The sequence below is a fragment of the Podarcis raffonei genome, chromosome 13, assembly GCF_027172205.1.
Source record: "Podarcis raffonei isolate rPodRaf1 chromosome 13, rPodRaf1.pri, whole genome shotgun sequence".
Classification (NCBI taxonomy): Eukaryota; Metazoa; Chordata; class Lepidosauria; order Squamata; family Lacertidae; genus Podarcis; species Podarcis raffonei.
The window spans coordinates 24,397,329-24,422,038 of record NC_070614.1 but is presented as its reverse complement, the minus strand read 5'-3'; the positions used below and the strand labels follow the sequence as shown (position 1 = coordinate 24,422,038).

The 24,710-nt window shown below is 42.0% G+C and overlaps 1 protein-coding gene across 6 annotated transcripts in view; it reads left to right on the top strand.

Annotated features, from left to right (window-relative positions):
* The window catches only part of LOC128399404 (signal transducer and activator of transcription 5B), a 65,769-nt gene that overhangs the window by 8,734 nt on the left and 32,325 nt on the right, over positions 1 to 24,710 (top strand). For 5 of the 6 annotated variants that reach the window (XM_053360819.1, XM_053360817.1, XM_053360818.1 and 2 more), the window contains exon 2: positions 4,401 to 4,442. The gene's annotated coding sequence lies outside the window, so the exon portion shown is untranslated. Of the gene's footprint in view, positions 1 to 4,400; positions 4,443 to 5,692; positions 5,736 to 24,710 lie in introns of all 6 variants that reach the window. The other variant, XM_053360816.1, reaches the window with a different exon arrangement.

The following is a 24,710-nucleotide window of genomic DNA, read 5'->3' as shown; positions in this document are numbered from 1 at the left end:
CTTAAATACAAAACTCAAAACCAACTTATAAATTACAACACATTGAAATAAATGTCAGTTTAGAAGGACAAATAAAAATAACTTTGCCTGGTGCAGAAAACATAATAATTTTGGGGAGATAATCCTATGATAAATGAGGCACCACAATTGAAAAGGGTGCCTGCCACTTATCTCAGATGGTGGAGATGTCTGGTGGTGAGAGTCTCCAAAGGTCACCTCAATACATGGACAGGTTGAACCAGGGACCAGCATTACTTCAGGCACCTAGGTCCCAAAATATGCAAGGATGTAAAACAGTTTTCATATGAGCTATGCAGGTGAGTAAGGGAGCTAGTGGACAAGGGACAAATTGCTCCATCCACTTTTGATACCCTGCTTAGTTTCTTTGCCAGCTGTGAAAGAAGGGAAGTCCTTTTCTATGAGATCAGCATGGAAATACAGAGGACTGGTGAAGAAGGGGTGGATCATTTTGACCATCCAGCTGTCCATTTCATTGAAGGCTTCATTATTATTATTAATATGTTAAGAAGTTAGAAGCCTGCTTTTCCATGGGAAATAGGACTTCCCGTCTTCCATGGCCAGCATGGAAATGCAACATGCTAGTCTTTATTGCAGGCTAGTAAAAGAGTTTGCTGGCTGGTAATTTTTGTTGGGTTACTTCCAAGACTGGTTAGCAGTTGGTTTCCTTGCTCAATTCTAAGTGCTGTTTTTGACCATTTTACACATCTCAGTACCTCAAGGACTGCCTTTTCTCACATGAACCAACCCAGACCCTGTGTTCTCCATCTGAGGCTCTTCTCTGTGTGCCTCCTGGTGACATGAGAATGTGTCTTTTCATTTGTGGCTCTTCTAGGATGCTTTCCCTGGGGAGGCATGCTTAGCACCATCACTATCTAGTTTAGATGCCTGACAAAAAAAATTTCCCTTGGGTTATTTACAAAACTGAGTTAAAGGAAATCACCCGCACCTTGAATTACACTTGGAAGCAAAGTGCAGCTAAGGACTGGAATAATATATTTATTTGTAATTAGCAATCTAGTAACTGTATTCTGAAACAACAGCAGTTTCTGAACAGCCTTTAATTGCAGTCCTGTATGCAGTTAATTGCAGTAGCCAGTCTATTTAGCAGAGTATAACTAATACAGTACAGCTAAAATAATTGTGGCCAGACTACAAGAACTAATTTATTGGGTTAATTCTGTGTTTGGCGTTAAAACAGTTATTATGTATTTCTATGGTACTTTTCTGTGAACAAGTTGTATTTAACTTTGCAGCGGCCTCTTGAGACATGTTTAGGCTGTAAGACAGCGGTAGGCAACCTAAGGCCCGTGGGCTGGATGCGGCCCAATCGCCTTCTCAATCCGGCCCACAGACGGTCTGGGAATCAGCGTGTTTTTACATGAGTAGAATGTGTACTTTTATTTAAAATGCACCTCTGGGTTATTTGCAGGGCATAGGAATTCGTTCATCCCCCCCCCCCCAAATATAGTCCGGCCCACCACATGGTCTGAGGGACGGTGGACCTGCCCATGGCTGAAAAAGGTTGCTGACCCCTGCTTTAAGAAAATGACACTGATGTTCTGTTGATTGGTTCAGCTCTTGATAGATTTGCAGTAAGGAATGGATTTTGCCTCAGGCCAGAATGCACGGTGACCTTGGAAGTTTCCTCTGCTGTATTTGACTTGACTGCCTCTTGCGAATCACCTTCACCTATTAGCTCTCTGTAAGCTACTATTTAGGGACGTAGGTGGCGCTGTGGGTTAAACCACAGAGCCTAGGACTTGCCGATCAGAAGGTCGGCGGTTCGAATCCCCGCGACGGGGTGAGCTCCTGTTGCTCTGTCCCAGCTCCTGCCAACCTAGCAGTTCGAAAGCACGTCAAAGTGCAAGTAGATAAATAGGTACCACTCCGGTGGGAAGGTAAATGGCGTTTCCGTGCGCTGCTCTGGTTTGCCAGAAGTGGCTTAGTCATGCTGGCCACATGACCCGGAAGCTGTCTGCGGACAAAGGCTGGCTCCCTCAGCCAATAAAGTGAGATGAGCACCGCAACCCAGAGTCGGTCACGGCTAGAGCAGTTGGGCTTTGATGTCGAAGCCCAGTTCATGTCTATACTAGCTGTGAGCCTCCCATCCCAAACAACTGATTGGCGCTATATCTGGTTATCTTACTGGGATGACGCACGCTAGCATAGCTGAAATGTGGCAACAATCTCTCAAGCTAACCTACTGGACAGGATTGTTGTAATGATAAGGTGAGGTATCACTTGACATCTACCCATGTACACCCCTTTTGAGTTCACTTGAGGGAGGGACAAGATGCAAATAAGACTAATGTATAGGTTATAGATATGCATAGATAATGTGTGGGTATGATAAAAATAAATAACTATCAATAGTTCGATGGGTACGTTGTCTACTCTTTGCTGCATCTTGCATTACAAACAAACAGAAGCAGGAGTGGGTGATGACACTGGGGATTTGCTTTGGTCTCTGCATCTCTTATTGTTTATTGATATAGAACAAAGGAATAATAATAATAATAATAATAATAATAATAATAATAATAATTTATTTATACCCCGCCCATCTGGTTGGGTTTCTCCAGCCACTCTGGGCGACTTCCAACAGAACACTAAAATACAATAACCTATTAAACATTAAAAGCTTCCCTAAACAGGGCTACCTTCAGATGTCTTCTAAAAGTTTGGTAGTTATTTTTCTCTTTGACATCTGGTGGGAGGGTGTTCCACAGGGCGGGTGCCACCACCGAGAAGGCCCTCTGCCTGGTTCCCTGTAACTTGGCTTCTCGTAGCGAGGGAACCGCCAGAAGGCCCTCAGCGCTGGACCTCAGGGTCTGGGCAGAATGATGGAGGTGGAGATGCTCCTTCAGGTATACTGGACCGAGGCCGTTTAGGACTTTAAAGGTCACCTCCATACTAGGACAGTCTCTTCTGGGGTGCCTGGAATTCTATCCCTAGTTACAGTCCAATTGCATTTTCATGTAAAGCAGAGCACACATGGCTGAATTGTGCTCGCCCCCCCCCCCCAAATATGGGCACTTCCTCCTTTCTGTCATAGTGGCGGGCAGTTTGCTTGGCAGAACAGAGTTTTGCGCAGGAATCCTAAGTGTTCCACTGCACTATACTGACAATTCTTACAGCACATTTCTCTCTAGGGCAGATATCAAGCTCTAAAGTAGAGGAGCTTTTATACCAGCTGGCCGCTGAGTTGATCCCACCTGTTGTTAAATGGGCAGTTTACAGCTTTTGTTGCTAATTCATTATGAAGTGCAATTGATATGGATTTTGCATAGTTGCTTTCGGGTTGAGATTTTGCTGCATGGCAGGCTCAAATTCAACTGATACAGCTTTTGCTATCTCTGTATATACGTGGATAATCAATCTCCCTACCCCACCCCATTTTGCTATCTAAGCATTTAAAAGAGGGCGTCCCTTTGTTTATTTCCCCAGGACAGTGGGGCTGTGGAGCAATTACTCTTTTATCTGTTGGGCTGTGTGTTTTGGAATTATGTTGTTGTTCAATACAGCGAAGCAAAGGGCATTAGAACTAGCCCAGTTTACACCATGAGAATACTTGGCTGCCTGTGTGGGATAAGCACTTCCTTCAGATCAGGTATCTAGGATGAATAAACTGTAGTTCTTTACCAGAGTGCAGAATTGTAGGGGGGGAAATAGAAAGCTTGACACCCTGGACATTTGCCTACTGCCTGCAGTGTGTGGTTTGATTTGTTTGCACGAGATGTATGGAGATGTTTGTTCCTCAGGTTCCTTTTTCAGTGCTAACACATGTTCTCGGCTTGAAGCCTTGTAATGGGCTGTTATCTCTACTGCATGGTTGATCTTCTAAATAGCTGGTAGGAGAATAACTTGCTGATGCATGAGCAGATGACTTCCAGTCCCTTCCCATTTAATGATTTCACAGTTCTAGCATAGAAATGACGCGGGGCTGATACAGTTTTCATGGTTGCTATTGCTTCATTTATATGCCACTTTTCTTAAAGCAGCACACAGTGTTAGTTATACAGGGCCATCTTTTCATTATGTTAATAGTATGATTTTTGAAGCCCCCACTAAAGTGATAGGTAGCTATAACTTGGCCTCATGAAAAAGTCTAGCAGGGTTAGCTTGCCCTGACTTTTGCAGAGAGAAAGGGAGCTCAGCTTGCAATGGGAAGTATTCATAAGCCAAACTCCATCTGCCTGCTGCCTTCAGGGGCTCTGGGAAATTTGCCATGCTGTATATTTGTGTGTGTGTAGTAATAATCAAGGAGCTATAGGCATGCTTAATAAATCTAGAGCTAAGTTTTATTTAGAGTACACTATGTGCCTACAAGAGTCCACATATTTTTATTTTGTAGTAACTTTGTTTCCTATCTTTTGCAGTGCTTTTCAAGAGCTCCAGTTGAGAGCGAGGAACCAGTGGAGGTAGGTCCTATAGAAATCCAAACTGTAATAATCTACCTTTACATAATTTCTGTTGTGCTGCTTGTGCTTCTCCCGTTTTTTAAAAAAACCCTCCCTTGGTTTTGTTTCATTCTTTATCCAAGATCTATGCAACACCAAGTGAGAGTAAAGTTTCCCCTAGTGCGGAGCATGACCACATAGAGAAATGCAAGACAAGTGCCAAGCCTTTATAAAGTGTTTGACCAAGCACTTATGAAAACAAAGTAAATCGTAAAACTGCTCTTGCTTATATGCTTGTTGACCCTTTCAAAATAATTCTGATATAAACTAGAAACATTTGGCCAGTGCCACATGTTAGATGTGAAATTCAGCCCACTATTTCTCCACCTCTTTTGGCCTGTAGTCTCAAAATTTTCCAAATTCCTTAGCCTTGCCATTCTCTTCCTGCCAACACTGTCCAAGCCCCTCCTATATTTAGGTTGTTCTCTCTTCCTCCTTTTTCTGTGGGCATTGGTCTTCTCCATCTGATCTTCCCTAAAGTTCCTGCTTCTCACCCACTACGTTCTGGAACTTTCCGTCTCAGAAGCTGCACTATTTTCCCTTCTTTGCAGACGCATTCTCATTCTGAGCAGTTAGAATGAGTGAATAGAAACCATCAGCTTACTGAGCAGTGAATGTGGGAAAGTTTGCCCATTTCTTATGTGCAGCAGCACATACAACTGTGGCTGGCTTTGTCTTATTCTGTGGTTGCTGTTGCTCTGCCCTTAGTTACGGACTAGTTCTGTTCTGTTGCCATGGAGTGGAAGGCCTGCCCCTCCATGCATTGCTACTGTGTTTTATCACTATTTATTGGGGAAGTTTAGGGAAGTAGGTAGGTTATTTGTTCTTACAGTCTTAAAACTTTATTCACACTGATAATTGTGTTGTTTCAGAAAGGTCAGTAAGATTTTTCCACTCTCTTTGGAGTGGTTCTCTCTCTCAGGAAAAAAAACAACAAACTTTTTACAAAATTTCTGTCTGTAAAGCCCATTGTTGTATAGCTTTTAATCCTGTGAAACTGCCTATTGAGTGTAACGTCACACCTTAAAATCAAGATTAGTCATGTATGGATTGTACACATTTCACCCCAACCCCTTGTCATACAACTCACACAGAACTATGACTTCTGAGATATAACTAAAAGAACCCTCAGATCTGACTATTAATGGGGTTAAATTTGGAACCTCTAATTATGGACAGAAGTAAGACTTCTCTTTCCTGATCCTTTTTAGTTTTTGCCCAGGATATTCCAGCAGTAAACAACCTGCAAATAATGTGAGTAGGAGTATTATTTATGTATTAAAAAGTGTTCTTACACAAAACACACAAAACAAAAAGAGATTATTTAAAGATGTGTCACAGAACTAAACATATTTTAAGTATTTCAAAATACATAAACAACACTTGGAAAAAGAATTTTGAAGTCTCAGGGGCAAATTACACACAGTGATAAAGACTTAGTTTGGCATTGCATGAATCTTTTTAAAAACTTACATATAGCAGCTGTAGGGGGTGATATGGCTCTCAACATTTACCAAGTATTACATAGCGGAGAAAGATTGCTCCTTATTTTGCTTAATACCATGAAATGCTATGATAGAAAAACATTGTTTGGTAAATTGTCTGTCCGTAGTGTTCTCTGACATTGCACAAAAACTCAGCAAATGATTTGGAGGATTTGCAGGCTGGAAACAGGTGCTAGACGTGTTTTGGTCTCTCAAATCCATCAATACACACATCTGTATCCATCAATACACCCAGCTCATATCTGTTTCATGTGACAGTTTTCTCTTTCAGAGGGCATACTGTATGGCTTCCAACATGGAATGGCCATCCTCCATGTTTCTCCATTCCTATCCGTCATAACAGTTTCTGCCAATCTCATCAGGTTTGTTGTATTTCCCAAGGAGTTCACGTGAGGAGAGGAAGCTGGTATTCTTGCAAGTGGAGATGCCAGCCAGGGAGGAGAGTCAGAACATAAAGCATAGTGGGGTATTTTATGAGTGATTAATAATAAAAGGAATAGTGCTGCAAAAAGCCCGCTCTTTGGGTGGGAAGCTTTAGTCTTGGCTTTTAGCCAGAGATCGCCCTGCTCACATACAGCCCCTAAACATATTTACAAAACTTCTCTGTTAAAAAAAAAGTGTGTTCCCCATACTTTTCAGTTAGGGTGGAGCAAACTAAAAATGTCCTTACGTTTTAGTATTAAAACCAGAAATTTGCCCTCCCCACAGAATTATGTGCTTATTTGTTTTGTTTTTTTAAATAATATTTATTAGAGTTTCAAGCAATCACAAAAATGACAAAAAAATAACAAAACAAAACAAAAATGAAAAAATACAAAATACAAAGAAGTAAAACCAATTAAAAACAAGTCAATCCTTCCATGTCTTATCTTTCATTTGCTTGTTTCCCTGACCTCCTCACACCTCCCTTTTTTGTATTCTAGTTCAATAGTTGTTTCAGCAAATCCTTACCATTTTTTCCTTTATCTTAATAGTTTATCTTAATATATTGTAACTTTACATTCTTACCTGTTAACAATCCATTTTTACATACCCCTTTGTAACATTACTGCTAAAACCACATAACTTCATTCCAACATCCTTCTAACATTCCTTAATTTTACAATATTTCTGTAGATAATCTTTAAATTTCTTCCAATCTTCTTCTACCGACTCTTCTCCCTGGTCTCGGATTCTGCCAGTCATTTCCGCCAGTTCCATATAGTCCATCAGCTTCATCTGCCATTCTTCCCGGGTGGGTAAATCTTGTGTCTTCCAATACTTTGCGATGAGTATTCTTGCTGCTGTTGTTGCATACGTAAAGAGAGTTCTATCCTTCTTTGGCACCAATTGGCCGACCATGCCCAGGAGAAAGGCCTCTGGTTTCTTCAGGAAGGTATATTTAAATACCTTTTTCATTTCATTATAGATCATCTCCCAGAAAGCCTTAATCCTTGGGCACGTCCCCCAAAGGTGAAAGAATGTACCTTCATTTTCTTTACATTTCCAACATTTATTATCGGGCAAATGATAGATTTTTGCAAGCTTGACTGGTGTCATGTACCACCTGTATATCATTTTCATAATATTCTCTCTAAAGGCATTACATGCCGTAAATTTCATACCTGTGGTCCATAACTGTTCCCAGTCAGCCAACATAATGTTATGTCCGACATCTTGTGCCCATTTTATCATAGCAGATTTCACCGTTTCATCCTGAGTATTCCATTTCAGCAGCAAGTTATACATCCTTGATAATATCTTAGTTTTGGGATCTAACAGTTCTGTTTCCAATTTTGATTTTTCCACCTGGAAGCCAATTTTCTTGTCCAAATTGTAAGCCTCCCTTATTTGAAAATAATGAAGCCAATCTCGCACTTTGTCTTTTAGTTTCTCAAAGCTCTGCAATTTCAATTTGTCTCCTTCTTGTTCCAAAATCTCCCAATATTTCGGCCATTTGGCCTCCATATTGAGCTTTTTCTGGGCCTTCGCTTCCATCGGTGATAACCACCTTGGGGTTTTATTTTCAAGTAAGTCTTTGTATCTTGTCCAGACATTAAACAATGCTTTCCTGACAATGTGGTTTTTAAATGCTTTATGTGCTTTAACCTTATCATACCACAAATATGCATGCCACCCAAATACATTATTGAAACCTTCCAAGTCCAAAATGTCTGTGTTCTCAAGAAGCAGCCATTCTTTCAACCAGCAAAATGCTGCTGATTCATAGTAAAGTTTAAGATCTGGCAGGGCAAATCCACCTCTTTCTTTTGCATCAGTTAGTATTTTGAATTTTATTCTAGGCTTCTTGCCCTGTCAAACAAATCTAGAAATATCTCTCTGCCACTTCTTGAAACAGTCCATTTTGTCCAAAATTTGCAATGTTTGAAACAAAAACAACATTCTTGGCAATACATTCATTTTTATCACAGCAATGCGGCCTAGCAATGAAAGCTTCAAATTTGACCATATTTCTAAATCTTTTTTGACTTCCATCCAACACTTTTCATAGTTGTCTTTAAATAAATTCACATTCTTGGCTGTCATATTAACCCCCAGGTATTTCACTTTCTTAACCAATGTTAGACCTGTCTCCTTCTGAAACCTCTCTCAATCACTGTTACATTTTACTCTAGAACCTTGGTCTTTAACTTATTCAACTTAAATCCTGCAACCTGACCAAATTCTTGAATCAATTCCAATACTCTTTTAGTACTAGATTCTGGCTCCTGTAATGTCAATACTAGATCATCTGCAAATGCTTTCAATTTGTACTGTGCTTATTTGAACCCTGGTCTTCCACTACACCAAACTGGGGTTGTGTATGATTTTGTAGTCAACTGTACAAGCTATAAGTCTAGTCCAGGAATAAAGCAGGATGAAGACTGTGTTTCGAGAAACAAAGTGTGGGATGCAACTTGCATACATTGTCCCTAGCAGTAACAGTGGTAATGCTGCTGTCAGACACCCAGCTCAGTGGCTTGCCAATCTTTCTACTTTGGTGGAGCTGTTTTTACATCGTCCTCCATTGAGAAACCCTTCTAAAGCTTTTCTACAACACAGTTTGAAAACCAATACCTTAGTTCAACAATTTCAAAGCTAGGACCACCCCTTTAACTGCAGCCTTCAACAATGAGACCCCCCTTTTTTAAACAAAATATGGCTGTTGTTTTGCGTCTTCCTTTAGAGCAGGGGTGGGGAACATGTGGCCCTTTAGATAGTGATGGACTTCAACTTCCATTCTGGCCATACTTGCTGGGGCTAATGGGAGTTGGAGTCCAACAACATCTGGAAGACCACAGGTTCCCCATATTTGCTTTAGGGTAACCAGATAGAATGGAGACCAGGACTCCTATCCCTTTAATATTATGCAGAAGAGGGGGCTTTAAGCAGCTTGTTAAGTAGAGATAAGAAAAGTTATCAAAACATCTATACAGCTATACAGGTGCCGTTTTCCTTATTTAAATACCCACCCACCATCAGATCCTAAAGATAACCCAGATTTGAGAGTGCAGCCAAGAATGTAAATTGGGAAAACAGCACAGAAGAGTTAAATACCCCACAGCTCCACTGCTCTGATGAAATTCTGACACACACCTCTTGAATGTGGTTGCTTTTCAGTAAAAATGCAAATGTTGGGAGATCAAGTTGCAGATGCCCTGCGCAGTGTAGCTTTGCCCTCAGATTTAAAGTTTGCAAAGTTGTTTTACATTCTTTGTCACTCTCTCATTCATCTTTATTGAATTTGATTGGAATTTACAAGTGGAACTTGCAGCAAAAGATGACTCAGAAACTTCAACCCATCCAAAATGCAACAGCCTGTTTACTGGCTGGCGTTCCATTTAGAACTCGCATAAGCTCCGTGTTAAAACAAAGTGCATTGTTTGCAGTTTCGTTTCTTGGCCCAATTCAAGGTACTTACTTTGATATTTAAAGCCATTCTCTAACTTTTGGAACCTTTTCGGAGTTTGGGTTTTTTTGCTCGTGTGTGTATATGTGTGTGTGGGGGGGGGTTTCCTTTCCTTTTACATTAACTGTTGATTATATGTTTGTGTTCTAGAGTGTCTTAGGTTATTGTTAAGGAAAGACACTTGTGTCTTCCTTAGAACAAATCTTTTGTGCTTGGTACTTAACTGCTTTATTATTGAAAAATTTAATAGAAATCAGGCCATTCACTATGACAGCCCCTAAATTGTGGAATTCTCTTCCCAAAGAGGTGTGTACTTTCTTCACCTTATAGCTGTCATTGGATGTTGAAGTCATGCCCCTTACTGTATTTTCTTATTTAAAATCGCATTGGTTTCTTACTTAAATTCTTATATCTCATTTAAAATTGTATCACTGTATTGTTTTAACCTTGTGGTGAAAAGTGGGTTAGAAATCCTGTTTACAGTTACTATTATTTATTCTATTATTTATACTATTATATTATTTATACTATTATTTATTACTATTATTTATTCCATTTATATCCTGCCCTTCCTCCAGAAGTCCAGGGCAGCAACAGAAAATGCAGTGTGGTGTACTATTTTTGAGGATTCCTGCCATTTCATTCTCCCTGCTCCCAAGCAGCCAGTCAGCATTTCATGCCCATTGTCAAGTTTTGGTTTTATCCCACCTAAAAATATTTTGTATCTCTGCAAACCTTGGGGTTTTTACCAAACTTGCATGGGATGTGCCATAAGCAAATGATACACAGTCTGAACTTTGGAAATGGAAGGAATTATGATGCATAGCGTAGGCAGCGATGGATATGCTTTGCAGTTCTCTTACTGTTGGTTTATATCTTGTAGAGTTGTGCTGCTGTGTATTTCTGGAGAGAGTGGGTGTTACTCAGCTACGTCTTACTCAGAGTAGACCTATTGAAATGAATGAACCTAACTTAGTCTACTCTGAGTGAAACTTAGTTGAATACCACCCATTGTCTATGGGCTGCAGTAAAGATGTGAGCACATGGGGAAAATTCCTCCCAGGGTTTTTTGGGGGGCGGGGGGTGTTTTCCTCAAGGGAAATTTGAGGGGTTCCCCCATTCCCTCCTCAAATCTTCAGATCTCTAGACTGTAGGAGAATTTGGTCTCTCCTGGTTGATGGTACTACTTGATCGCTTGGGGCATCGTGGAAAGTTTGTTTCAGAACTTACTTTATTTACTTCAAGTTCCTTTGACATGATACACTGTGGAGTTTCCTGCTTATAGTTCATTTTGATCTGGGTAGTGTATATTCTGTACAGGCGACTCAATTTACGCTGGGGTTACGTTCTGGGGATAGCATGTAGAGCCAAAATCACATACACTCAAAACGCATTGGGTTCAGTGGTGGGTGGGATTGCGAAAGACTTTTCCCCCCAGACGTCCGCCCCCTTTTTATTATTATTACTATTATTATGCCAAGTGCATAAAGCTGTACTTCCACCATCAGACCATCTGCTGCTAGATGGTATCTGTTTTAGACACAGAATTCAGCATCCTATAAATCTCAGTGATAAACTTGAAAAGTAATGATCAGTAGTGAAATCTCAAAAGACCCAAATCTCCTGTGGTCCTGGAGACTTTTAGATGCCCTACATGGTTTCTTGCCCCTTTCAGTGACCATGAGAACAAGCAGGCAAACAGGCCTGTGAGCACATTTGCATAAATTATTTAAGTTGTAGATTTTGGGTTGCTTTTGTGCAGAATTTGGATATTCCCCTGAAATTTATGCAGATCTGGGGTATGTGTATGTGTGTTGAACTGACATGAGGGCCCCATACCTCACATCTATAACAGCTAGCAATGTTCTCTAACACAAGTACAGTCGTACCTTGGTTTTTGAACAGCTTCGTTCTCAAATGTTTTGGCTCCCAAACGCTGCAAACCTGGAAATGACTATTCCGGTTTGCAAACTATTTTTGGAAGTCGAACGTCCGACGAGGCTTCCTGCAGCCAATCAGAAGCCACACTTTGGTTTCTGAACATTTTGGAACTCGAATGGACTTCTGGAACAGATTCCGTTTGACTTCCAAGGTACGACTGTATTGTTTTAGATGCTGTGTAGAGCACAGAACTAGCATTATTTTTGCTTGGAAAGCTCCCAGTCTACATTTGATGGGTAGCACAAGGTTTTTTGGGGGGGGGGGATTATAAATTGAGAGATGCATCCACTTGCTTTATACTGAGCCAGAACACTGGACTATCTAGCCCAGTATTTTTTCCTCTGACTGTCAACAATTCTCCAGCATCTTTGGTAGTCCCCCCCCCCGCCTCTTTAATGATAAAATTGTATGTAAATGACTGAAACAAACAAACACAGAGATAGGTAATCTGCAGCTCTCCAGATGTTATCTCTTTTCCCCAAACAAGCTAACTTTTCACTTCTATCCACAGCAAGCCTTATTATTTGTCAACATTCTGTTTCTGACACTCACTGAACAGTTAGAATGTTTGTGAATATCTCATGATAGTACACAACCATTGGCCGGGGCAGAAAGCCTGTAGGTGACAGGACAGGAGACAGGCAAAGGACCATTTTTTGCCTATTTATAGTTACCAATCTATCAGTAACAAGCTCAAGATTTGACAGCTGATAGGTTGAGAGGGAAACGAGGGTATAAGAGCTCAAATGAGTCAGATAATGAGTCTCATTGTCAAGGTTATAAATGCAAACAATAACCTGAGGTGACCAAGGGAAGGGTATGTCTGGGGTGTGTGTGTGGAAACACTCTAGGATGCTGGCTAGATGGGTATTTAGAGACATGGGTATTTAGAGAGACAGGGACTTGGAGGAAGGCTGACTAGCTGGAGCAGAGATGGGGCACCTGTGTACAACCCGCATCAGTCCTAGCCATCATTCCCAGTGGTCAGCGAAGTTGTAGTCCAACAATGTATTGTAACCCACAGAGAATGGAAATGACTTACTGCAAGTTATTTATGAGCTGTATCAATGTGCAAAACATTTTAGAAGGGAAGCATTACTAAACATACAAAGGGCCTGAAGACAGAAAAGCCTTCGTTTAGTTGGTGCAGGGGGCTGGATTCAGGATAAAACAATAAGAATAAATCTTTCTGCAAACTTTGGTAGACTTCTGCTGAAACAGACACTAAAAATCGTTGTAGAAATCTTTTTCTTTCCCCCTTTTCTGAATAGGCAGTGTATTCAACTATGTTTTTCATGCAATAATCTATTTCTTCAGTTTTTGACCGTTTAACTAATCAAATTTTCTGTGCCTTCTTATTGTAATGAATTTGGACCTTGACAGCACTTAGCCCAATCCCTTTACTTTGCTAGAGAGGGTGTGGATATGAGGGTTTAAAAATGTGCCTACTTGAGATCAGCTTCGTTTCTCATTTTAACGAGGAGCCTGTTCATAAAGTATGGAGAAACAGTGGCTTTGTTTATGTTTTTGGATTCATAACTCCTTTCAGCCAGCTTCAGCCAATATAGTCAATGGTCAAGGGCATTGGAAGTTGTAGTTTAGCAACATCTGGAGGGCCCCAGGTTCCCCAGGACTTCTCTAGTTTGTGACCTCATTTGTATGGGGTTTCCCCCCATATAGGTAGTCTCAGTGGTGTGCCCCTGATTTATTGTTTTCCTTTACTAGTATCTTAATTCAGGGATGGAGGACCCGTGGCCTTCCAGATGTTGGATCTACAACTCCCAAACCATTGTCTATGCTGGCTGGAGCTGATGGGAGTGATTCCAACAACGTATGGAGGGCCACAGATACTCCTTTCTTATGCGCAGTGAAATCCTATGCGTGTCTACTTGGATGTAAGCTCCGTTGAATTCACTGGAGCTTTACTGCCAGGAAAATGATATTTGGTTTCAACTTTAATTACCGTTTCCAAATGGTATGATGTGAAGGAAATGTATTAGAAGTGTGGGAATCGCACTGATGTCTCTCTGTGTATGTATGTATGTAAGTATGTATATATATATATCCCGTGTGTGGGTGCCAGTGAGTTAAATTGTGTGTCAGTTGTGTGTGGTTTTAAGAGCGTGGGGCAGACAAGCTCAGAAATCCAGACGCATGAGAAGTTGTTCCATTCCTGCTTGGTACTGTTTTTGTTAGAAGAATCTACTCTGGCTAATACTTCAAAAACACATTGCTCAGCTACCAGTGTGAACAGTAGCAAAGTGATAGGGCAGTATGGAAAGAAGGCAGAGTACAGGAATGTTGATTTGGGCCTTTGGCCTGCCACTTGCCAGATCTTAGTCTTGTCTACACAGATGGATTTCTGTGTATTTTCTTCAAAGTTGCTCCTCAGAAAGTCTCTCTGCTACCCACTCTGTGGCTTTTACATGATTTGCCCCTGCTATCATTTCTATCCAGGTACAGGCATCCCCCTGTTTACGCGCGGGAGTTATGCCCAGAGGCACCACGCGTGTCAGTGAAATTGCATGTAATTGAAAACCCATTGAAAAGGCTTGCAAACACCCTGTTCTGTTTTTTTTTTAAAGATTTTTATTAAAGTTTTACAAAAAGTAGAAAGTTACAGAATAAAAAAGAAAAAAGAAAGGAAAAATACAGAAAGTACAGAAATACATAGAAAAAAATACAAAGGACAGAAAAAATAAATAGAAAATAGTTAAAAACAAATCAATCTTTTCATATCTTAAATTTCGTTTACTTATTTCCCCGACCTCCTCACACCTCCCTTTTTTGTATTCCCGTTCACATGGTTAATTCAGCGAATCCTTACCCTCTTTCTTTTTATCTTAATTCTATATCTCAACATATTATAACTTTATATTTTCATCCAATATCAATCCATTTTTACATATTCTTGTTAACCTTGTTGCTAAGGCCGCTTGATTTCAATCCAACATCATTTTAACATTCATTAATTTTACAATGTTTCTGCAAATAGTCTTTAAATTTCTTCCAATCTTCTTCCACCGACTCTTCTCCCTGGTCTCGGATTCTGCCAGTCATTTCCGCCAGTTCCATATAGTCTATCACTTTCATCTGCCATTCTTCCAGGGTGGGTAAATCTTGTGTCTTCCAAGCAAACACCCTGTTCTGTCCCCGTTCTGCCCTTTTAGTGACGTTTCAGTGATGACTTTATGACATTTCTGGATCACTCCTGGGATCAGCGTGGTGCATGTGTACACGATCGATCATACATAAATTGGGGGGATGCAGTATGACTTTACTGCATCTGATCAAATTAACCCTTGCTCCAGGAATATTCACCAAGAAACTTTGTTGTCTTAGCTGGAGTAGGAAATGGTTCTCCCACACCCCCAGCCAAGGTATATAGGAGCCAAGGGCAGCTGAGTTATTTTGGCACCTGAGGCAGCAGATCCCACTTCCACCTCATTGGCAGTAAAAATGCAACAAGAGTGGGGAACCTGTGGATCTTCAGATGTAGTTGGACTCCAACTCTCATCAGTCCCATCCAGCAAGACCAGTTGTCAAGGGTGATTAGGAGTTGGGAGTCCAGCAACGTTTGGAGGGCCAAAGGTGTTTCACTCCTGATACATGGCAATTAAAGATTCCTGGTTGCAGGGGGTTGGACCGGATAATCCTCTTGGTCTCTTCCAACTTTACAGTGCTATGATTCTATGAGTCTATAATTTGCTGCCCCTTTTTGACACACCGAATCAGCTGCCTAAGGTGGTCGTATCTCTCTGCCCAATGGTAGTAAGCTTCCAGTATGTACGCTATGCTGGGTCATCCACACCTTGTTGTGACTTCTCTCCATGATAAAGGTTTTGTGTGCACAGAACTCAAGTTTTGCCCTTAGCAGTTCTCCAGGCAGAGGTCAATTGCATTTGCTGTAAATGAGCAGTGAAGTATTTGTGTATGCCAGGGATTTCCCATGTGTGTGTCTTCGTGTAATAACAAAACTTGAACTGTTTTTATCAGGAAATTTTTCACTTCCATGTCCGGGGCTTGACTATCATCGTCATAGCGTGGGTGGGAGGGTATTTTTTGTAACTGAGTTCTGCTCAGTACAGAAATATTCATTTGACTCTGTGGCTTCTGAGCTGGGCAGTAATTCCTTGTGATTTTTTGTTGCCTCCAGAGATGGCCTGAGTAATGTATTGTGTTGAAACCAAATGCGGGAAAAGGAAAATAATGAGAAAACCAGACACTTGGAGCCTTTGCTCCAGAGTTTCCATTAAGACAACATTCTTGAGTGGGAATACGCAGGAATGAATGGTTTTCCTCTTTTCCAATGTTGCTTAATCAGTATTAATGTTGTTTTACAGAAAGCGATTTTTCAAATTGTTTCCTTGAAAATTAACAATACTGGCATTTCGTTTATGCTGCTTTAACTTTTCCAACCCTCCCTACACTTTCCCCCAATCCATTTATAGCCCTTGGGGGGGGGAATAAAATGTGTGCAGGTGTGTTTGAGGGTGTCTAAGGGAGTGCCGCTTAGCAAGAGAGAGTAAGTATTGTGGTGTGCTTTCACAAAAAGCTTCGTTACTTGCACCAGGGCAGGCATGAACATCTGCTAGTTGATAGAAGGTGCGTTGCCTTTAACTGTTCTTCCCTGCTGTGCTGGGGGTGGCTCTTTGTGAGCACCACTTCCTGGATGATATGGCTGGGCTCAAGCTGCTGATAAAACAGGATTCACCCATCTGACTGGCCCAGACAGTGGAACAGCAAGTGCCCTCTGTTTGCTTGCAAAACCCCAAAGGAGCTATTTAATCTGCTACCTTGGCTGTGCATATTCCCCAGTTGTATGTACAGCCTACTCTTTGACGTTTGTGTCTTTGGCAAAGTAGGTCGGTTTCCCAACTCAATGATAACAGTTTCCCACTCTGCAATGTTGTAATCTTGCTGTAACATGGTCACGGATTGGTCTTGCCTCATAGAATTGTCGGTAAGTTTGGCAGACACTCTTTCTCCTCTCTCTCTCTCTCTCTCTCTCTCTCTCTCTCTCTCTCTCTCTCAACATTCTCACATTCATGCTTGTTAGTAGCAAAGTTGCTTTAGGTGAACTCTTGTGATGTCTTGGATGGTAGAGAGCATTTGCTCCATTTAAAAAACTGTACATTACTTTCATGTTTAGCACCCTATTGTTGATTTGAAGAGCTGGGTGTTTTTCATGCTTGCCCAGTGCTATCTGTTGAATGGCATACGGAAAGCCAATGAAATGTTTGCCTATTTTTGTATCTTACACAAACAAGCAGTATGCTCCAAACCAATTCAGAATAGCTGTGCTGTTTTTGAAAATTAAATAAAGCTGTGACCTTCCCTGACTGCCAAGCTTGCGTGTTTGGTGACGTCTCAGGCTGCAGGCTCCGGCTGCGCTCATTATTTTCTCCTTTTGCGTCCCTTCATCATCAGCAGTCCTTTTGTGCTCATGAGAACAGCGAGGAGTGCTTTCAGATGGCAGCAAAAGTCACCATTTGTTTTGGGTGTCGGGGATTGTGACAGTCCTGTCTTCCTGGCTCTCCTTTCCTCTTTGCACAAGAAACCAAGAGGGCTTGAAAGGTGTTTTTGATTACTTTAACTGCTGTTTCCTCCCCTTCATAACCCTACCTAAGTTAACTCTTTTCTCCCCCCAGTCGCTGAAAGTGCATTTGTTGCAAACTGATTTTTGTTGTGGGTGGAACGGTGCCAAAGGAGTCCCATTTACCCAGCAGTTGTGCTAACATAACTGCGAGGATAGGAAAAGTGTCCCTATGGAAAGCCAGATACCTTTTGCCCACCCCCCTCGCCAGGACACTCCCACACTCAAAGCAGGATGCTGCCCTGCAGACTATACAAGCTGCGTACTGATTGTGCAACGATTCCTGTCAGTGTGGCGGGGGGGGCAGCAACGTGGGCTGAAACAGTCATGTTGCCTTGCTAGGATCGAGAGGACTGAGAAAAAACTTGCAAGCTGCTCCCTCCCTGCTGCGTTAAAAAAGGCTGAATCACACACCAATCTAGTGATTTCTTTTCTATATGCAAGAAAATAATATTTTATTGCAGATATGTATGTACACATGTTATGTGTCCTAACTGCTTTTACTATCAACATTTAAGGTAAAGGTAAAGGGACCCCTGACCATTAGGTCCAGTCGTGACCGACTCTGGGGTTGTGGCGCTCATCTCACTTTATTGGCCGAGGGAGCCGGCATACAGCTTCCGGGTCATGTGGCCAGCATGACTAAGCCGCTTCTGGCGAACCAGAGCTGTGCATGGAAACGCCGTTTACCTTCCCGCCGGAGCGGTACCTATTTATCTACTTGCACTTTGACGTGCTTTCGAACTGCTAGGTTGGCAGGAGCAGGGACCGAGCAACGGGAGCTCACGCCGTCGCGGGGATTCAAACCGCCGACCTTCTGATCGGCAAGTCCTAGGCTCTGTGATTTAACCCACAGCGCCACCCGCGTCCCTTCTATCAACATTTAATGTCCACAAATCCTTCTTTTTTCTCCCCGGTGACAACACCACTGGGGAACAGGGTTTCCCTTTTTTGTGACTTTGTTTTGCTCTCTGCAAACTAGTAGCAGTCTTGACATTTGCTTACTTAGCGAAATGTTTGCTAAAGAAGGAGCCACATGGATGATCATTTCTTCCTTCCATTGCTCCATGCCTCCAACTCTCCACCTTCGGGCTTTACTTTTCACTTCTGTTTATTGGATTTCTGACTGATGCAGGAACTCCTGCAATGTGGGCCCCCTCCCCTCACTGCCAAGGGTAACATGAGAGACCTTCACCTCTGTGAATGGAGCCTGCAGTGCAGCTTCTCACCATGCCAACATCCTAGAACTGAGTCAAGGCTGAAGTGGTTAGGAGTTACTATAAGTCTTTCCCACATGGACTGGGACTTGTCGCAGTATGCTTTTGGCATATGAAGGAACAACACTTCCATACTGCGAGGAAGCAGGCTTTAGCGGCTCTCACAGAGAGGTGAGAAAGGACCACAAATGATGGATATTCTAAATGTTCCCCGAGAGCCACAAACTGTCAGGGAGATGGCCCCAATGGACCCTTGGTCTCATGTTGCAGAGGCTTGGTCTAGGAACTATTTTTTTGGTGGTTACCTGCCTATATGGCAAGCAGGTTTTCTTTGATCAGGTTGTGCTTGTGGCCTTCCCAGAGGCATCCGGTGAGTCACTGTAGGAAATGGGATGCTCATCGCTGAGCATCTTGTTCACCTAGTAGCCATAAAATAAAATTTTTAAAAATTCCCATCCCACATGCATTTGCCATATAAAACAAATATTTGAAAACCTTCTTATGACCTGCAGTGGACTAGCTTAGTGGAGGTCAGCTGGCAATGAATTTCACAGTCATGGGGCTACCAGAGGAAAAGATTCTGCTGCAGGTCTGGAAAATATGTTTTTGTTCCCTGTGTGTTGCTTTTCATTTTATTTTAGGAGCTGGTGCTCCTGCACAGTCTGGATAGGTTTTACACATTTCTATACACTGACATCAAACGTCAAGGAAGCAAGGTGCCTGGGATTTTCCCAGCTCTCTCGCACTGTTTCCCAGACCTCCTACGCAAAAGCCAGATAGCTTTGAACTTGCACAAGCACTAGCCCATTAGTGTGACCTTACGGGGTTTAAATTGTCTGCATCAAGTGTTGCTGGTTTTTTAAAAGAGTGTTCAACTTGCACTTGCTCTGTTTTTTAAGAGTTGCATGATACAGAAAACATTTGTCATAGCTGAGACAGAACGCCTTCCAAGTTTGTTTGAATCTAGAATGCTCCTCTCGTCTTGCACTTATTAAATATTCGGAAACGCTGGGATCTTTGCCTTCTGTCAGTATTTGCAAAATGACACATTTTTAAGTGTATGTATGCAGACAGATGCTGCTTTATCCAGAGTGATTTGTTCTTATGTTAGAGATTAAGGGCAGGTTTAACCTGGAATCTCCCAGTCGGATTAAGGTTTTGTTGGCCTCTCATCACGGGAGATAGCAAAAATACCTTTCCCCTTCTGAGGTTTGAGCCCTGGAGTTTAGTGAAGCAGCTGCTCTAGCTGGCAGCATTTGGAATTGTAAACATCTCTTTTTGATGCTGTTTGGCCCAATAGCATTTACAGAAGTGACACTGTTTTCAGATGTGAGGGGATAGCTCATAACATTGTCTTTTAAGGCCAGTAATATCCTAGGGTTGGAAGGGAGTATATGGGTCATCAAGCCCAGTAACTTGACACAAGGAGGAATCCCACCCAAAACAAATCTCAATGCGCAATTTTTTTCTTCATTTGTTTATGGGTATAAGGGGCAAACAGATGGTTTTCCGTTGAGGTATCAGTTTCGATTGAGGAGGTATGTAGTTTTTCCCCTAGGCACTGAAAATGCTGTCTTTTATTCACAATTTGCAGCTTTCCCCTTCTAGTACATGAGTAGGGAAACTAAGGCCTGGGGGGCGGATCTAGCCCAATTGCCTTCTAAATCCAGCCCGCAGACAGTCCAGGAATCAGCGTGTTTTTGCATTAGTAGAATGTGTCCTTTTATTTAAAATGCATCTCTGGGTTATTTGTGGGGCATAGGAATCCATTCATCCCCCCCCCCCAAAAATAGTCCGGACCCCCACAAGGTCTGAGGGACAGTGGACCGGCCCCCTGCTGAAAAAGTTTGCTGACCCCTGTGCTAGCACTTCAGGTACAATTATTAGCCCAGTCTGGAATGTGATGGTCTGGGTCCATGGCATTTTGTGCCAGTTTTAGGATTTTAGTATTATTATTTTTCAGTCACTTGGCAACACATTGCTCCTTTGCTATACCTCTCAAGGATGGTAAAACTCAAAACAGCTGCTAAGAAATTTAAATATTGCAAACAGCACAATACTTCTGCTTTCTACCCCCAATATGGAGAAAAGGGCTGGAAGATCAATGGCTAGAGCCACCTGTTTTGGATGAAGAAGGTTGCAGAGTGGCTTCCTGGCACCTTCATTTTAAATGTACAGGTAGCAAGTGATGGGAGAAATCTCTGCCAGAGAGCCACTGTCAGAGTAGACAATTCTGGGCTAGATGGATCAGTCTGAAATTCACCTTCATATGTTCATAAGGCCCCATTGTTTTGTGAGCCTTTTGCTTTTAAGTTTTATTTTCAGAAAGTTCTGAAAACTGTGTGCTCCCTGTTCTCCCCGCTGGCCCAGTTTCTTCAAGTATATATTGTTTCCTTGAGACACATAGCAACTACTTGTTTGCATGAATCATGCGGAAGTATTGCACTGCAGACATCTATTGATCTTTCAGGGCAAGCAATTATGACTGAGGACCAGTTCTGAAAAAAAAATTGTGGGCCAATTGAGAATAGCTGAGAGTGCTTCTGGATCACTTAATAAACATTTCTTCCTCTGCATATGAAGCAGACCTGTAATTCATGGTTTTAATAGCCATATGAATGTGCTTCTGAGAGCCAGTGTGGTGTAGTGGTTAAGAGCGGTAGTCACATAATCTGGGGAACCGGGTTCGCGTCTCCGCTCCTCCACATGCAGCTGCTGGGTGACCTTGGGCCAGTCACACTTCTTTGAAGTCTCTCAGCCCCACTTACCTCACAGAGTGTTTGTTGTGGGGGAGGAAGGGAAAGGAGATTGTTAGTCGCTTTGAGACTCCTGAAGGGGAATGAAAGGCGGGATATCAAATCCAAACTCTTCTTCTTCTTACATGTGCAGAAAAATAAAACATTGTTTTCTTCTGCATCAGCATCAGTGTCAAGACTAACACAAGTATTATGAAAATGTTGACCCCTAGACCATGACCTTGTTAGCCTGTTTGATAATTTGACCCTGGTTAAAACAGCCTCGGTCAGCACCATCAGGGACAGTGTGGTCATCAGTCAGGTACAAATATTTTCAGCTGTTGCTTAACCATTCTGTTGACCGCCTGAATGGAGCTTTCAAACCGCAGTTTGAGATTCTCTTGTCCAGATTAAGGTGGTTGTTGTTTTTTAACTGAAATACATTTTCAGTAAGTTGCCTTGAGAGAGCTTTGCCCTAAAAGGCCTCCTAAAATAAATAGAAACAAAAACTTAGGATTTCTTTCAGCTCTCTGATTCTGTCAGTCTTGTATAGAACAGTCCCTAAAGGCCTGTCCTCTCTAGGGCTGGACAATATCTGATTTTAAACATCACGATATATCACCAGCTAAATATAACGATATCTTGATATGTTGCGATATATATTGGTGGTGGCGGAGATCCTTGCCGGGCATCCCTGTGGCGGTGGAGGGGCTTAAAATGTAAAGAAGTAGTAGATTTAATTTAAAAAGTAAATAAATTTCCATATAATATCTTTAATATATTTTCAACTAATTTAAGGGTAGTTTAAGTGAATTACTAGTCAAGTTGCCTCTTCTTCCCCACTCAGAGATCTAAGTGGAATCCGCACGTGCATAAGCCCCACTGAGTTCTACTAAACTTAACTTCTACTTTCTTGGGAGTAAGCCTCATTGAATTCAGTGGTACTTGATTGTGAATAGGCACACATTTGCTTGCACTGCTTACTGAAAAACACCCTCCCCATCATTTTCACATAGTACCTAACCTCCCATTGTTCAGCATTAGGCAGCCAGCTAAATCTTCTCCCCTCCATCCCCCCCCCCACAGAAGGCCCCCCCAAAGCCCCCATCCCACCAATCTCTCCCTTTTTATCAAAGAGAGGGAGGGAGGTCAAGCAAGCAAAAAGAGAGCAAAAAAAGCTGGAAACCCTGGTGCTTGCAAAATATCTGCAAAGTATCCATTCAGCTGAGCTATCCCTCTGGGAAGCTGTTAAATATCCACCCTTTCTTCACAGGTATACAGTCCTACCTCCGGATACATAAGCGGCAAACCCAGAAGTAAATTTCCAGTTTTTTGCTGCATGCGCAGAAGTGGTAGACTGCTTTTGCGCATGCACAGAAGCACTCTACCACCGTGCGTGTGCAGAAGCGGTCCCTCCAGTTGCGGAAACCTCGGGATCTGACCAGAGCGCTGGAATGGATCTTGTCCGCAACCAGAGGTACCACTGTATTGCCTTGTTGAAACTGCTTATCACAATGTTATTTCAGTACCAGTTTACTACACAGCCCTAGTCCTCTCACAAGGAAGGCAGGAGAGCATCTGGAAAACACACGCCTTGGTCAATCACTAGGCATGGTTCAAAACATGCACTTGCCATTCAGCTTCCCAGAAGGTTGTTGGATATGTGCATATGAGAAACATGTGGATTGTGAATACTCTGAAGCAAAGGTCCAAATCTAATGGCCACTTCTCCATATACTCATTTTGAGAACATTTGTAACGGGTGGAAAATAGAGAACTGAGAAATTAGCATTGCTGTGAACTCCCCTGCTCTTCTGAAGGCAGGCCTTATCTAATACACTGATATATCTCTTCGGTTAATTGGTGGTGTCTAGTGGCTCTTATTTCACAATCTTTCATGTTTCTAGTTGCTCTTGTTTAGAGGGCATCTATCACTCCATTGTAAAGCTTAGAGATTGACAGGGTGCGGCTTCCACAATCTATCATTCTCCAAGCTTCCCTCTCCTGTTCAGTCTTGGATTTTATTTATTGCTGTGGATTGGAAGAAAGAGTTTTTGAACTTGCATAGTTGTGCCGGGGGGGAAGAAAAGCTATAACTAAAACTCATGTAAACGTGATGCAGATTTTTGGTTCCGTCTGTCAAAAAATAAAATAAAAAATACCTGAGAAGGTATGGCTTTGTACAATCTTTCAGCAGGCTATTCCATAAGAAGTTTTCCTGGCTGTTGATAATTAGAATTCAACATTTCTCTTTGTTGCTTATAGTTGGCGTACTGTTGCTGGAGAGCCTGGGCTGTTCCTGAGGCCTTTCCCTTCCTCGGCCTCATAAATGTAAAAAAATATATATGTGTGTGTTTTCTTTGGAACCTTCTCTCCCCCTGAAATGTGTCACTTTCTTTCAAGTTCATTCTGTCTGACCCAAGCTTGTGGTAGGCTGCACTCTGATAGAGCTTGGTGCCCTCTTTATTTAGCAGGAGCTATTATGGGCTACATATTGGCTACTAATCCTCCAGGTTATGACTGTCTTAAGTCCTCTTAATTTTTGAAGGATGGTGCAGCTCGCAGATAACAACTGGGTCAGGACAGCTGGAGAGAGATTTTCATAGTCTGGGGCTGTGCTGTGGGAAGGAATAAATCTCTGCCAAAAATTAAATATGAATATATTTGTAGTCTGTGTTGTGTACAGATGTACAAGGGTTGTGGCTTAGTGCTTTTCCACAATGTTCTTATGATGAAGGGCTCAAGGGCTTGGTGTGTGTTAGTTGTTTTGTTATTAAGACTAAAAGGTGGGGAAATAATTGGTTTATTGACATGAATGAACGGAGGCATTCTTTTTCCCACTGTCTCGTAATACTGGAATAACTAATGATTGTCAGAAAGTTGAGGACTGGCAAAAGGGAATAATTCACTCATCATGCAAAACTCTGGCAAACTTATTGAAATTGTTCACTTCTGGAGGGTAATGGACTCTAGAGGATACTTGAGGCTCCTTAGGAGTTTCTGATTGGTATGGCTGGCGCTCTTATTTGAAGGGGTTTGATGTCCTTCAGATGTTGTGGTCTCCAACTCCCATTATTCCTGACTACTTGCTGTGTTGACTAATGGAAGTTGCGGTCTAGAACATATGGAGGGCGCTGCATAGGCTATCCCTGCCCTAGCCAAACGGTTGAGTGAGGAGGTGGCCTGGGCATTTGATGCAATAGAACCTAAACTTTCTTGCAGGGTCCAATTGGCACCTTGGTTTACCAGAGAGCTAAGGACGATGAAACAGGAAGGTTGATAGCATGAAGCATTAAACTTAATGTGAATACAGTTGAACGCAGCTGAGAAAGTATGATTTTGCCTG